Source organism: Mesoplodon bidens (assembly GCF_964165515.1).
Source record: "Mesoplodon bidens genome assembly, chromosome: 7".
Classification (NCBI taxonomy): domain Eukaryota; kingdom Metazoa; phylum Chordata; class Mammalia; order Artiodactyla; family Ziphiidae; genus Mesoplodon; species Mesoplodon bidens.
Genome location: NC_138164.1, coordinates 34,243,004 through 34,260,378, shown reverse-complemented (window position 1 = coordinate 34,260,378; position 17,375 = coordinate 34,243,004).

Sequence of the window (17,375 nt, the reverse complement as noted above, 5' to 3'; positions counted from 1 at the left end):
AGCTGATCACCCTGTGCTATGCGGCTGCTTCCCACTAGCTATCTACCTTACGTTTGGTAGTGTATATATGTCCATGCCGCTCTTTCACTTTGTCACAGCTTACCCTTCCCCCTCCCGATATCCTCAAGTGCATTCTCTAGTAGGTATGTGTCTTTATTCCTGTCTGACCCCTATGTTCTTCATGACATTTTTTTTTCTTAAATTCCATATATATGTGTCAGCATACAGTATTTGTCTTTCTCTTTCTGACTTACTTCACTCTGTATGACAGGCTCTAGGTCCATCCACCTCATTACAAATAGCTCAATTTCATTTCTTTTTATGGCTGAGTAATATTCCATTGTATGTATGTGCCACATCTTCTTTACCCATTCATCCAATGATGGACACTTAGGTTGTTTCCATCTCCGGGCTATTGTAAATAGGGCTGCTATGAACATTTTGGTACATGTCTCTTTTTGAATTATGGTTTTCTCAGGGTATATGCCCAGTAGTGGGATTGCTGGGTCATATGGTACTACTATTTGTAGATTTTTAAGGAACCTCCATACCATTCTCCATAGTGGCTGTACCAATTCACATTCCCACCAGCAGTGCAAGAGTGTTCCCTTTTTTCCACAAACTCTCCAGCATTTATTGTTTCTAGATTTTTTGATGATGGCCATTCTGACTGGTGTGAGATGATATCTCATTGTAGTTTTGATTTGCATTTCTCTAATGATTAATGATGTTGAGCATTCTTTCATGTGTTTGTTGGCAGTCTGTATATCTTCTTTGGAGAAATGTCTATTTAGGTCTTCTGCCCATTTGTGGATTGGGTTGTTTGTTTTTTTTTGTTATTGAGCTGCATGAGCTGTTTATAAATTTTGGAGATTAATCCTTTGTCAGTTGCTTCATTTGCAAATATTTTCTCCCATTCTGAGGGTTGTCTTTTGGTCTTGTTTATGGTTTCCTTTGCTGTGCAAAAGCTTGGAAGTTTCATTAGGTCCCATGTTTTTATTTTTGTCTTTATTTCCATTACTCTAGGAGGTGGGTCCAAAAGGATCTTGCTGTGATTTATGTCATAGAGTGTTCTACCTATATTTTACTCTAAGAGTTTGATAGTGTCTGGCCTTACATTTAGGTCTTTAATCCATTTTGAGCTTATTTTTGTGTATGGTGTTAGGGAGTGATCTAATCTCATAGTTTTACATGTCCCTATCCAGTTTTCCCAGCACCACTTATTGAAGAGACTGTCCTTTCTCCACTGTACATTCCTGCCTCCTTTATCAAAGATAAGGTGACCATATGTCCGTGGGTTTATCTCTGGGCTTTCTATCCTGTTCCATTGATCTATCTTTCCGTTTTTCTGCCAGTACCATACTGTCTTGATTACTGTAGCTTTGTAGTATAGTCTGAAGTCAGGGACCCTGATTCTTCCAGCTCCATTTTTCATTCTCAAGATTGCTTTGGCTATTCGGGGTCTTTTGTGCTTCCATACAAATTGTGAAATTTTTTGTTCTAGTTCTGTGAAAAATGCCAGGGGTAGTTTGATAGGGATTGCATTGAATCTGTAGATTGCTTTGGGTAGTAGAGTCATTTTCACAATATTGATTCTTCCAATCCAAAAACAAGGTACGTCTCTCATTCTATTTGTATCATATTTAATTTCTTTCATCAGTGTCTTATAATTTTTTGCATACAGGTCTTTTGTCTCCTTAGGTAGGTTTATTCCTAGATATTTTATTCTTTTTGTTGCAATGGTAAATGGGAGTGTTTCCTTGATTTCACTTTCAGATTTTTCATCATTAGTATATAGGAATGCCAGAGATTTCTGTGCATTAATTTTGTATCCTGCAACTTTACCAAATTCATTGATTAGCTCTAGTAGTTTTCTGGTAGCATCTTTAGGATTCTCTATGTATAGTATCATGTCATCTGCAAACAGTGACAGCTTTCCTTCTTCTTTTCCGATTTGGATTCCTTTTATTTCCTTTTCTTCTCTGATTGCTGTGGCTAAAACTTCCAAAACTATGTTGAATAAGAGTGGTGAGAGTGGGCAACCTTGTCTTTTTCCTGATCTTAGTGGAAATGGTTTCAGTTTTTCACCATTGAGGACGATGCTGGCTGTGGGTTTGTCATATATGGCCTTTATTATGTAGAGGAAAGTTCCCTCTATGCCTACTTTCTGCAGGGTTTTTATTATAAATGGGTGTTGAATTTTGTCGACAGCTTTCTCTGCATCTATTGAGATGATCATATGGTTTTCCTCCTTCAATTTGTTAATATGGTGTATCACGTTGATTGATTTGTGTATACTGAAGAATCCTTGCATTCTTCGAATAAACCAAACTTGATCATGGTGTATGATCCTGTTAATGTGCTGTTGGATTCCGTTTGCTAGTATTTTGTTGAGGATTTTTGCATCTATGTTCATCATTGATATTGGCCTGTAGTTTTCTTTCTTTGTGACATCCTTGTGTGGTTTTGGTATCAAGGTGATGGTGGCCTTGTAGAATGAGTTTGGGAGTGTTCCTCCCTCTGCTATATTTTGGAAGAGTTTGAGAAGGATAGGTGTTAGCTCTTCTCTAAATGCTTGACAGAATTCGCCTGTGAAGGCATCTGGTCCTAGGCTTTTGTTTGTTGGAAGATTTTGAATCACAGTTTCAATTTCAGTGCTTGTGATTGGTCTATTCATATTTTCTATTTCTTCCTGATTCAGTCTTGGCAGGTTGTGCATTTCTAAGAATTTGTCCACTTCTTCAAGGTTGCCCATTTTTATTGGCATAGAGTTGCTTATAGTAATCTCTCATGATCTTTTGTATTTCTGCAGTGTCAGGTGTTACTTCTCCTTTTTCATTTCTAATTCTATTGATTTGAGTCTTCTCCCTTTTTTTCTTGATGAGTCTAGCTAATGGTTGATCAATTTTGTTTATCTTCTCAAAGAATCAGCTTTTAGTTTTATTGATCTTTGCTCTCGTTTCCTTCATTTCTTTTTCATTTATTTCTAATCTGATTTTTATGATTTCTTTCCTTCTGCTAACTTTGGGATGTTTTTGTTCTTCTTTCTCTAATTGCTTTAGGTGCAAGGTTAGGTTGCTTATTCGAGATGTTTCCTGTTTCTTAAGGTGGGATTATATTGCTATAAACTTCCCCCTTAGAACTGCTATTGCTGCATCCCACAGGTTTTGGGTCGTCGTGTCTCCATTGTCATTTGTTTCTAGGTATTTTTTAATTTCCTCTTTGAATTCTTCAGTGATCACTTCGGTATTGAGTAGTGTATTGTTTACCCTCCATGTGTTTGTATTTTTTACAGCTCTTTTCCTGTAATTGATATCTAGTCTCATAGCATTGTGGTCGGAAAAGATACTTGATACAATTTCAATTTTCTTAAATTTACAAAGGCTTGATTTTTGACCCAAGATATGATCTATCCTGGAGAATGTTCCATGAGCACTTGAGAAAAATGTGTATTCTGTTGTTTCTGGATGGAATGTCCTATAAATATCAATTAAGTCCTTCTAGTTTAATGTATTATTTAAAGCTTGTGTTTCCTTATTTATTTTCATTTTGGATGATGTCCATTGGTGAAAGTAGGGTGTTAAAGTCCCTTACTATGATTGTGTTACTGTCGATTTCTCCTTTTATGGCTGTTAGTATTTGCCTTATGTATTGAGGTGCTCCTGTATTGGGTGCATAAATATTTACAATTGTTATTTCTTCTTCTTGGATCGATCCCTTTATCGTTATGTAGTGTCCTTCTTTGTCTCTTCTAATAGTCTTTATTTTAAAGTCTATTTTGTCTGATATGAGAATTGCTACTCCAGCTTTCTTTTGGTTTCCATTTGCATGGAATATCTTTTTCCATCCCCTTACTTTCAGTCTGTATGTGTCTCTAGGTCTGAAGTGGGTCTCTTGTAGACAGCATATATATGGGTCTTGTTTTTGTATCCATTCAGCCACTCTGTGTCTTTTGGTGGGAGCATTTAATCCATTTACATTTAAGGTAATTATCGATATGTATGTTCCTATTCCCATTTTCTTAATTGTTTTGGGTTCGTTATTGTAGGTCTTTTCCTTCTGTTGTGTTTCTTGCCGAGAGAAGTTCCTTTAGCATTTGTTGTAAAGCTGGTTTGGTGGTGCCGAACTCTCTCAGCTTTTTCTTGTCTGTATACTTTTTAATTTCTCCATCAAATCTGAATGAGATCCTTGCTGGGTAGAGTAATCTTGGTTGCAGGTTTTTCTCCTTCATCACTTTAATTATGTTCTACCATTCCCTTCTGGCTTGTAGAGTTTCTGCTGAGAGATCAGCTGTTATCCTGATGGGGATTCCCTTGTGTGTTATTTGTTGTTGTTCCCTTGCTGCTTTTAATATGATTTCTTTGTGTTTAATTTTTGACAGTTTGATTAATATGTGTCTTGGTGTATTTCTCCTTGGATTTATTCTGTATGGGACTCTCTGTGCCTCCTGGACTTGATGAACTATTTCCTTTTCCATATTAGGTAAGTTTTCAACTATAATCTCTTCAAATATTTTCTCAGTCCCTTTCTTTTTATCTTCTTCTGGAAACCCTATAATTCAAATGTTGGTGCGTTTAATGTTGTCCCAGAGGTCTCGGAGACTGTCCTTTGTTCTTTTCGTTATTTTTTCTTTATTTTGCTCTGCAGCAGTTATTTCCACTATTTTATCTTCCACCTCACTTATCCGTTCTTCTGCCTCAGTTATTCTGCTATTGATCCCATCTAGAGTATTTTTCATTTCATTTATTGTGTTTTTAATCGATGCTTGATTCATCTTTAGTTCTTCTAGGTCCTTGTTAACTGTTTCTTGCATTTTGTCTATTCTATTTCCAAGATTTTGGATCTTGGAAATAGAATCTTGGATCATCTTTACCATCATTATTCTGAATTCTTTTTCAGGTAGACTGCCTATTACCTCTTCAGTTGTTAGTTCTGGTGTGTTTTTATCTTGCTCTTTTTCCTGCTGTGTGTTTTTCTGTCTTCTCATTTTGCTTATGTTACTGTGTTTGGGGTCTCCTTTTTGCAGGCTGCAGTTTCGTAGTTCCCATTGTTTTTGATGTCTGTCCCCAGTGGCTAAGGTTTGTTTAGTGGTTTGTGTAGGCTTCCTGGTGGCGTGTACTAGTGCCTGTGTTCTGATGGATGAGGCTGGATCTTGTCTTTCTGGTGGGCAGGTCCACGTCTGGTGATGTGTTTTGGGGTGTCTGCGGACTTTTTATGATTTTAGGCTGCCTCTCTGCTAATGGGTGGCATTGTGTTCCTGTCTTGCTAGTTGTTTGGCATAGGGTGTCCAGCACTGTAGCTTGCTGGTCGTTGAGTGAAGCTGGGTGCTGGTGTTGAGATGGAGATCTCTGGAAATTTTCGTCGTTTGATATTATGTGGAGCTGGGTGGTCTCTTTTGGACCAGTGTCCTGACGTCTGCTCTCCCACCTAAGAGGCACAGCACTGACTCCTAGCTCCTCAATTTGGGATGATTTGTTGTCTATTCATGTATTCCACAGATTCAGGGTACATCAAGTTGATTGTGGAGCTTTAATCCACTGCTTCTAAGGCTGCTTGGAGAGGTTTCCCTTTCTCTTCTTTGTTCTCACAGCTCCTGTGTCTCAGCTTTGGATTTGGTCCCGCTTCTGCATGTAGGTCGCCGGAGGGCTTCTGTTCTTCACTCAGACAGGACAGTCCTTGCTGCTTTTAATATTTTTTCTTTGTATTTAATTTTTGATAGTTTGATTAGTATATGTCTTGGCGTGTTTCTCCTTGGATTTACCCTGTACGGGTCTCTCTTTTCTTCCTGGACTTGATTAACTATTTCCTTTCTCATATTAGGGAAGTTTTCAACTATAATCTTTTCAAATATTTTCTCAGTCTCTTTGTTTTTCTCTTCTTCTTCTGGGACCTTTATAATTTGAATGTTGGTGCATTTAATGTTGTCCCAGATGTCTCTGAGACTGTCCTCAGTTCTTTTCATTCTTTTTTCTTTATTCTGCTCTGCAGTAGTTTTTTTTTTTTTTTTCCATTTTTTTTTAAGTTTATTTATTTATTTTTTTAATTAGTTTCTGCTTTATAACAAAGTGAATCAGTCATACATATACATCTGTTCCCACATCCCTTCCCTCATGCATCTCCCTCTGCAGTAGTTATTTCCAGTATTTTTTCTTCCAGATCACTTATCCTTTCTTCTGCCTCTGTTTTTCTGCTATTGATCCCTTCTAGAGAATTTTTAATTTCATTTATTATGTGGTTCATCATTGTTTGTTTGCTCTTTTGTTCTTCTAGGTTCTCGTTAAAGTTTCTTATGTTTTCTCTAATCTATTTCCAAGATATTGGATTATCTTTACTATCATTATTCTGAATTGTTTTCAGATAGATTGCCTATTTCCTCTTCATTTGTTAAGTCTGGTTGGTTTTTGCCTTGCTCCTTCATCTGCTGTGTTTTTATTCTGTCTTCTCATTTTGCTTAACTTTCTGTGTTTAGGGTCTTCTTTTCGCAGGCTGCAGGTTCATAGTTCCCATTGTTTTTGGTGTCTGTCCCCAGTGGCTAAGGTTGGTGCAGTGGGTTGTGTAGGCTTCCTGGTGGAGAGGACTATTACCTGTGTTCTGGTGGATGAGGCTGTATCTTATCTTTCTTGTAGGTAGGCCCATGTCTGGTGGTGTGTTTTCAGGTGTCTGTGGCCTTATTATGATTTTAGGCAGCTTCTCTGCTTATTGATGGTGTGTGTTCCTTTCTTGCTATTTGTTTGGCATAGGATGTCCAGCACTGTAGATTGCTTGTCATTGAGTGAAGCTGTGTCCTGGTGTTGTGATGGAGATCTCTGGGAGATTTTCACCATTTGATATTACGTGGAGCTGGGATGTCTCTTGTGGACTAGTGTCCTGAAGTTGGCTCTCCCACCTCAGAGGCACAGCCCTGACACCTGGCTGGAGCACCAAGAGCCTTTCATCCACATGGCTCAGAATAAAAGGGAGAAAAAATAGAAAGAAAGAAAGAAAGAAAGAAAGAAAGAAAGAAAGAAAGAAAGAAAGAAGGAAGGAAGGAAGGAAAGAAAGAATAGTATAAAATGAAATGAAATAAAGTTCTTAAAATAAAAAATAATTATTAAGAGAAAAAATTTTAAGTAAAAAAGAAAAAAAAAAAAGACAGACAGAACCCTAGGACATATGGGAAAAGCAAAGCTATACAGACAAAATCACACACAGAACATACACATACACACTCACAAAAATAGAAAAAGAGGAAAAAATAGATATCTTTGCTCCTAATGTCCACCTCCTCAATTTGTGCTGATTCATTGTCTATTCAGGTATTCTGCAGATGCAGGGTACATCAAGTTAATTGTGGAGATTTAATCCACTGCTCCTGAGGCTGCTGGGTGAAATTTCCCTTTCTCTTCTTTGTTGGCACAGCCCCGGGGTTCAGCTTTGTATTTGGTCCTGCCTCTGCCTGTAGGTCGCCTGAGGGCATGTGTTTTTCTCTCAGTCAGGATGGGGTTAAAGGAGCACCTGATTAGGGGGCTCTGGCTCACTCAGGCCCCGGAGAGGGAGGGCTACGAATGAGGGGTGAGCCTGTGGTGGCAGAGGGCAGCATGTCATTGCAAAAGCCTGAGGCGTGCCTTGTGTTCTCCCGGGGAATGTGTCCCTGGATCACAGGACCCTGGCAGTGGCGGGCTGCACAGTCTCCCGGGAGGGGATGTGTGGAGAGTGACCTGTGCTTTCACACAGGCTTCTTGGTGGTGGCAGCAGCAACCTTAGCATCCCATGCCCATCTCTGGGTCTGTGCTGATAGCTACAGCTCGCGCCCGTCTCATCTCTGGAGCTCCTTTAAGCAGAGCTCTTAATCCCTCTCCTCACGCACCAGTAAACAACGGGGAGAAAAAATCTCTTGCCTGTTCGGCAGGTCCAGACTTTTTCCTGGACTCCTTCCCCGCTAGCTGTGGTGCACTAACCCCCTTCAGGCTGTGTTCACACAGCAACCCCAGTCCTCTGCCTGGGATATGACTGAAGCCCGAGCCTCAGCTCCCAGCCCCTGCCCATCCCGGCAGGTGATCAGAAAAGCCTCTCGGGCTGGTGAGTGCTGGTCGGCACCAATCCTCTGTGCGGGAATCTCTCCGCTTTTCCCTCTGCAGCCCGGTTGCTGCACTCTCCTCCATGGCTCCGAAGCTCCCCCACCTCCGCCACCCACAGTCTCTGCCCATGAAGGGGCTTCCTAGTGTGTTGAAACCTTTCCTCCTTCACAGTTCCCTCCCACTGGTGCAGGTCCCATTCCTATTATTTTGTCTCTGTTTTTTCTTTTTTCTTTTGCCCTACCCAGGTATGTGGGGATTTTCTTGCCTTTTGGGAAGTCTTAGGTCTTCTGCCAGTGTTCAGTAGGTGTTCTATAGGAGTTGTTCCACATGTAGATGTATTTCTGATGTATTTGTGGAGAGGAAGGTGATCTCCATGTCTTACTCTTCCGCCATCTTGAAGCTCCTCCTTCAGCATTTTTTCTTAATAAGATGAGGTTATATTGAAAAATGTCATGCATGGGATTTATTTAATACTATCCACATGTAAGATGTATCCCATCTTGTTTTAAATCATAGAGTTTTGGTCTGGTTTTGTTATGCAACACTAGCCTACTGATTCAGTTTCCTTTACTTGGTCTGATAGTAACAAGACATTTTCATCAACAGCTTCCTCACTTCATGCAGGTCTCTATTTATATGCCACCCCTTCAGGGAATGTTTCTCTGATCATGTAAAATTACTATTTTCTTATCCTGCCTTAATTTTGTTTATTGTACTTATTAATTATCAATATATTATATTTATATTTAATTTCATAATCTTTATTTTTGGTATTAAAAGTGCAATGCACATATAGTATTTAATAGATCATCTGGCACAATGGAGTGGATCTATAATGTTTTATTTTCTTTTACTATTTTGCATTATTTAAATCTACACATTTCATCTCTTTGATGAATTTTTTTATCAGGTTTTCCAGTCATTCAACTAAATAGGCCTCTGACCATTTCACATGGTTTATGACATATCAAGATTCTAGTGTGACAACACCTTAAGAAATCCAGCTGAGTCACCTCCTCATTTGGTGAATTACAGAGGAACAATGTTCAATGGTCAATGTGATTATTACTGAAATATCTCTTAATTACACAATTGAAGTGGGTGAGGTAAAAAAGTGTTGGTCTGAGTTGAAACACTGGTTAAAATTATGCTCTGTTGATGGTTGAAGTTGTTCACACTTCAATATATTACCAATTCAGCAAATGAGCAATGCAATGATTAATTTTCATTAAGGATCACACCTTTGCTTTTTAGTTTTTCACAAAGTGTCTGAAGTGGTCAATAAAGACTGAAAGCCAATAATTCTGTATTATTTTTCACTTAGTTGACATAAGTGTCACATTAGCACTCAAAGTTCCACATCCCACTATAAAAGGACATGCCTGTTAAAGTCCTCACTTATTTACATACACTATATTTTTGCACTGCTGGTCATAAATCAAGGTTTGCTATGATCTTCCACAGAAATTATTACAATTATAAACAAAGCCAGGTTTACTTACTTCTGTATAGCCTTAAAGGAATGTATTCTCATTTATGGTTAGGGATAAATGGTCTGGAAAAGATGAAGCTTGAGAGCAATTTAAGTGAGAATAGTCCATTTGATTTCTAGTGAAATGGGGTAAACAGGCTAAACTACTAATATATGACCTTTTACAATAAAAGTTAAGCAAGTCCCATCTTTTAAAACATCTTTTTAAATTTAAGTAAATGCAAGATAAGACTAAAAGAAAATGTCTGTTTGAATTCATAGACATATAAACCAATTAAAGTCCTAGACAGGGAATATAATTCTTGATGGTGGCAGACTTTACCCCTTACATAGTTAAACTCAGCTATGTTCCTTAATTTTGGGGAAAACTTAACAGCTTCTGATAAAGAGGCGTGAGGATTCCAGCACAATGATGTGAAGACCTTTGCTAAATCACTCTCCAGTGAAACTGGTGGGAAATATATATATGTGTGTGTGTGTTTGTGTGTGTGTGTGTGTGTGTATATATATATATATATATATATATATATACACACATTATGTACTATATATTATAATGTATATATTATATAATATGTATATTTATATTCACTCACACAAACATTTAAATGTTCTGGAAATAGTCCTAAGAGCTAACAGCAGATTAAAAATCTATTCATGATATTTATTGACAACTTAGTTTTAAAGGGGTAGACTGTGGTACTTGAACTTAGAATCCTCCACTGTCTCAAACTGTCTTGTGTTCTTTTCCTTTCAAGCTTAGTTGAGAAATTAAGGTCTCCTCATAAATAAAATTAAAACATGTTATTACAGCTTAGTTATACTATCCAAATAAGACTAACATTTAACAAATATTTTAAATACCTAAAGCATGGTATAATATGGGAATTAGGAATATCCCTATAAGTCTAACAGGATAGAAGTAAACTAGCTATCATTTAGTAATTTTAGGATGAAATAAAAATAAGTCCAAATATATGAACTTTCTTATTTTGTCTAAATTGTACTATTCTTAAACATAGGAATAAAAACAAAAAACAATTATTTCAGCAAAGGTTTAAATTACCTTTAAAGCAAAAATAATTTTAAGGGACCAGGAAAGATATCTATACTATGGTTAACTTTAGTTTGGTGATAGCTAGATAGACCACAGTAAATCTGTGTCAAGGTTTTGTTTTGCTTTGTTTTGTTTCATTTCTTTAACTGCCATCCTAAGGCAATACTTCTTGAGAGCAGAATCTTCCATCTACATTCTTAATAATAATGTGTTTAATCCTGGATAGTTAGTATATCATTATAGTAGTACAGTATTTGTACTCAATTATGTTCTTTAGCAAACTGTTAGATATAGTGAATATTATAAAACAATTTCTCCTGTGCTTGCTTTTCTTTGTATCCAATAAGTTATTCAATTATTTTAAATTTTGTTTTTCTCATTTAAAGAAATAAGTAACCCAGTGCTATGCTTTGGATTACTACAGAAATCAGCAGCACAGAAAATAAAAATTGAAATAATTTCAAAAATTTGCTTTTTTCTGGGTGGGAAGAAATATCGATATGTCACTGATAATTGTGTTTACTCCTAATATACTCTTGTGTTAGCACTGAAATGTACCCTATAATCATTTATAATATTTTAGTATTCATCAAACTGTGTTGCATATACAGATAAAACTTCTTTTCTGATTCATAATAAATTCTTCTTGAGTCCCAAAGCTCAAATACCCATGCTTTTGAGTTATTGTGATGAAATTGAGTAGGAATTTAATTTGCTTGATAAGTGATCCCCTCCTGTTGAAACAGCATTGTATCACCAAAGATAAAATGAATCCCATTAAAAGAAGGCATAACCAAGCAGTACAAAATGTCTGGGGTTTCTAGATTAAAGTAAACACTGCATTTCACCAGTGTGTTGGCATCCATCATAAGCACATAATTTCTAACAGTTACTCATTTATATAATGTGGTTGACTAAATAGGTCTCTTCATTGAAATGTAACTATTATTTCATTGGTTACTTCTCTTACAGTGTCTGCACTATTTGTATTCTTTATTTGTAACATATGCTCTTATTATAGAGTTTATTCAATTCAGCTAGGTAGACTTTCAAGAACAAATGTAAAGGGTTTATTTCTCACTTATATCCATGCGGTTTATTACTCTGCAGTACTTGAGATTTAAAAGAATGGCAAATACTTAGATTAAACTGAATTTCATGAGGTATTTCCATACAAAATATTTTTAGAGAATGTGGATGAAAACCTTGGCTCTGTGTGTGTGTGTCTGTATGAGAGAGAGTCTGTGAGTGTGTGCAGAGGGTGTGTGTGTAGAAATACATGCACATATATACACCCTTGCACATATGTTAGTGTAGAAAAGTGGTTAGGTAAAGTAAATGTTGAAAAAGTTATTTAATGGGTAATCTCTCTTATTTAGAACTATGATACCTGACAAGTTGGAACACCTAATTGATTGAAAAATATAAAATTGAGAAAATGTGAATCAGCATGTAAGATTACAATCATGCATAAGTCGTTAGTGAATTTATTTCAGATACCTCCCCTCATTTTTCATTTCCTTTACAAAGAAACAAATTACCAGCTTTCAAAATATCAAATAATTCCATGTGTAAGTATAACTGAAATGTTTCTGTAGTTTCTTATAATTTTTACATGAATATTTTAAAGAGTTTTCAATAAAATAATGAAGTATATATAACAAAGAGACAATGTCCTGTTAATGATCACATTTTTGGCCTAAGTAGAATACCTCTTTTTAATGATAGAACTTTCAGAGATGGCATGCTAAATTGTGTTACTATAGTCTATTAGGGACCAAAGGAAACATTATGTTTATGTATCAATAATGTATTAATATTTTGTATTTAGAGGCATTTAACAATATATCTCTATTTGAAATATTCATAGACATTATATAAATAGTTATGCAAATGCATATAATCATAAAAATTATGACAAGTACTAGAATGAAGATATTACCTAATTTACATTGGGGGTCAGGGAATACTCCTCTGAGGAATAATATTGAGTGGAAAGAAAGTGAGACAGTTTTGATTCCTTCTCTGCGCTCTATCTCTAGATGATTTGATCCATTTTCTTCCTATACACTGAGAATTCACAGTTAGTACCTAATATATAAACTTTGGGCAACAACCCCCCAAAACTATTTCCTGTATCACTGGCAAGACCTGAAGGCTTTCTAAGCTCAATATATCTAAAACTGAACCCTTGATTTCCCTTCCTAAATCATATTTTCTTCCACTTTTCAATATCTTAATATATGGAACAATTAGCTACTGAGTTTTTCACACCAAAACTTCAAAGTTGTTTTTGATTCCTCCCTCATATTGAGACCTCAACTCCAGGCCATAAGCAAGCATGATATTTTTACTACAAAATTCATCCTCCCATCTCTACATCACTCACGTTGAATTAACACCCGTTGAACTACCATATTCTTTTGCCTAATCTCTTAAAACATTTCTTAATATCACCTCAATCCAATATACTCCCAATACAGCAGCCATTTTAGTTGTATCAAACCATCTTAAGAAATTTCAAATGTTAAATATCCAAATATCTGGGGGGTTTTGTAGAAACGTTATGTTATTGATTTTATTTTTAATTGTCTCATGTTAAGGAAATGTACTTTATATGATTTTAACCCTTCTGAATTTGTTTAAACTTGTTTTATGGTTAAAATATAGTCTATGTTACTGAAAAACTCCATGTGATCTTGAAAAGAATGCTTATTCTGTAATTGTTGGGAGGAACATTCTAGAAATATCAAATAGCTCATTGTATTTGTTAGTGTTATTCAGTTTATCAATGGTTTTAATGATTTTTTTGATTTTTTAATCAATTCTTGAGACAATGTGTTAAAATCTCTTATTTTTTCTTGGAACTAACTGTTTCTCCATTTATTTTTGTCAAATTTCTTCATATATTTTACATTTCTATTATTAACAAGTTCTGTTATAATTGCTCTGTTTTCCTGATGATATGAGACCTTAAACAACTGGGGCTAATTCTACTTATCTCTGGTGATGATCTTTGCTTTGAAGTTATTTTTCCTGATGTTAATATAACTACTCAAGTGTTTACAAGGAACTTATTTTTCTATCTACTTATTTCAATCTATATTTTATTTAAATGTTATTTGGTAGGAAAACATGAAATCAGCTCTTTTTAAATCAACTATAGAAATCTCTGCATTTAAAACATGAACATATGGAGGCTAAGCAAAAGCCTACTAAAAGAATGGTTTAATGAAGTGTTCAAGGAGAAAAAACCTCAAGACAAATGTAAATAGAAACAAAACTTCCAAAATCTATGCAGCAGAAGCAGTTCTAAGAGAGAAGGTTATGTTGATACAGTCCAACCTCAAGAAAAGAAAAATCTCAAATAAATAACCCAACCTACAACCTAAAATAATTAGAAAAAGAAGAACAAAACCCAAAGTCAGCAGAAGGAAGGAATTAATAAAGATCAGAGAGGAAATAAATAAAAGAGACCAAAAAAACAATAGAAATGATCAATGAAACCAAGAGCATTTTTTTTAAAGATACACAAAATTGATAAGCCTTTCAGGGTCATCCAAGACAAAAATTGTGAAAACTGTGATTTATTAAATTATACATTGCATGATTTGTTGTATAATTTTCTGAATAATGTAGGAAACTATAGTTTACTCATTTATTGAATCTTTCACCTGCTGTTAGCTGTACCATTGTCCCTTATTTAAAAAAAAAAATTAATTAAATTAATGTCCCTTATTTTTTCATTGAAGTATAGTTGATTTACAATATTAATTTCCAGTGTACACCATAGTGATATCGGTATCCTATATGATACTCTGATTGGATATTGGATATTTTGATGTTTACATCACTGGGCCCAAGATCTTAATGTAGTTGTAGTTGTAGTTGCTTAAAAGTCTTTAGGTTTGTTGGACTTGTTCTAACACAAACTTAATTGTAATCAGTTTGCTCAAATTGAGATTCAATTACAGTGTGTCCAGATCAGAATTTATTGCAGATTTAATTTAGTCTCATACTATAGAGAGAACTTTTTGATGACTCTACCCAGTGGCCATGTATAAGAAGGTCTCTTCACTCTGGCTGAGTGGGAAAATGAAATATTCCCAGCCTTGCATGAGCTCCTGGAATTATTCTCTCTACTATTTTCTAGTGGTTATTTTCCACTCTCCTACAATTTCACCTTTCACATAAGCAGATCAGTAATCAGACACAACGTTGAAGGGAACACCCTTCCCTGCATGAAGATCTTCCAAGCTCTCTCTCTATGCAGCACCCTCTTTTGCATTACTCTTTTACGAAAACTCCAATTGGCCTCCTTAGGAAACAGCGGTTTCCTAAATGTAGTGACTGTAAGACTTTGTTTGGCTTTCTCTTCCTACTCTGTGGCCTGCAAACTGCCTCCAAGCCTTGAACTTAATAATAATTTTCACTCTATTTATCTAATTCAAGGATCACAATCCTTCATTGCCTATTGTGATGTCCAATATCTAAAAACAGTGGATTCCTATATTTTGTTTGCTTTTTTTAGTCGGTTGTGAAGGAAAGACATTCCTGCACAGTCATAGTCAAGGCAGAAGTCCCCTCATATTCAGTCTGAAAAGAAGCAGTATGGTAGACATTAATAAAGACATATCTATGAAACTAGGCAACGTAATTGAGTCATTCATTAACGAGTAGTGTATCGTTTTGTGATATAAGTTGACCATTCTGTGTGTATTTCTTATTTGCCATTACCTGGTTTTGATTTAGTTAGTCAGAGAGGCCCTCTCCTAGATAACACTTAACTTATAATGATAGTTGAAAACACTCAATAAAATCAATCCTTTGTTTCCTATCAAAAGTTGTGGTTTCTGGGCTTCCCTGGTGACACAGTGTTTGAGAGTCCACCTGTCGATGCAGGGGACACGGGTTCGTGCCCCGGTCTGGGAAGATCCCACATGCTGTGGAGTGGTTGGGTCTATGAGCCATGGCCACTGGGCCTGTACATCCGGAGCCTGTGCTACGCAATGGGAGAGGCCACAACAGTGAGAGACCTGTGTATCGCAAAAAAAGAAAAAAAAAAGTTGTGGTTTCTGAGAGGGAAGTCTTTCCTGTAAATCAGAGAGAATGCCCAGCCTGCCACCATACTGAGAATTGTCTTCAAGCTGAGCATCTAAGGATTGCAAACTATCTGTTTATTTTTGTTAAATTGAATTTTTAAAAACCCAAATCAGAAAATAATTTTATTTCAACAAACATAGAATTGATGCTTTTCTCCAAAAGAATATTTTAAAAAAGGAAAAAACATTTTTTGGTCAACATTTTATGTTACAGAATGCTAGATTTTACCAATGTCTCCCTTTCTCCACCTCTCCCTATAGGCACAGCTACATTTCTCACACTCTTTGCATTTGAGTAGAAACAAAGGACTGATTTCTGAACAGTGGAACTGTGGACATAGTGATGTGCTCCACTCCAAGCTCTGAATGCTAAAGACATTTTGGATTATGCTGTGCACTTTTTTTTTTCTATCTACTCTTCTTTCAGAGGATCTAGTCGAGGATCTGAAGATAAATGATAAAGCCACTCATGGAAAAAGTCCAGTTCTCCGATTGATGCAGGAATAAACCCTTTGTCCCCCCAATCGTACTTGTCCTTTACAATCTCTGCATTCTGGCTTATAAGACGAGTAAGATGTGAACATTTATTTTGTTAAGCTACTGATATTTTGAGCTATGTGAGTGCAAGTTATGCCACCAAATGCATGTGGTAGTGGCATCATCTTTTTTCATATATCACACACACACACACACACACACACACATATATATATATATAAATTGATTGAATAATTTACTAATTAGAGAATGTGGTAAGTAATACTGTGATAAATGAGATTTTTTTTTATCCTCTCAGAGAACGCAAGTGAGAAAGGCATATATGTTAAATGTGGTATGCAGAATTATATGCACCATAATAGATATCTTTGTAAGCTCTGGTGAAAGGAATACATGAGTAACTCTATTTTTTAAGGATGACAGAAATACGACTAAGGAGAAAATAAATGAGCTTGATGGCAAATAATAAGGAACTACCAAAGAAGAAAGATACAGGAGATATTTCAATACAAAGGGAACTTTTTGTGCAGAGTCACAGAGATGAAACAAATGTTGGGAAAGTATTCTGCCACAACTAGAGCACAGTGTGTATACAAGAGAGAGTTAAGGGGAGATAAGCTTGAGAGACAGGCAGAAATACACTCAAGATACATTCAATGAGGAGGTATCCAATATGTGTTCTTTTCTTTATTCTTACCTTAATTTGAAGAGATACAAATTTCTTTGATGCCAGCTTCCTAAAGCAGCATGAGTAGACAGAATGAGTGTAGTTAAAGCCATCTTGTTGTCAACAACACTAAAATTTTGTTTGAGTGACTCAATTGAGAAGCATTAAGCCCCATGGAAATGCTTTTCCAAAGTAGTCTGTGGCTCTTTCACTAATACATTCTTCCCCTTCAGTTCAATATATTCTTAAGACTGAAATGATAAAAAGTGGGTATTTTCATAGTACCTAAAGAGAAATGTCCTTAAAATTGGTGCTTTGTTTGCAGTTTAAAATCAGACAAATTATTTCTTGAAAGGGTTAAATAGGATCCAAATAGAAAACATCTTTTAGCAGTATATATCAAGTTTCTTCCACCAGTTATCACTATGCCAGTTCTTCTGAAGGAGGAAAATCTTGAGATTTTGATTGCTTGTATACAATTGTTTCTTCTCTTTATTCAGTT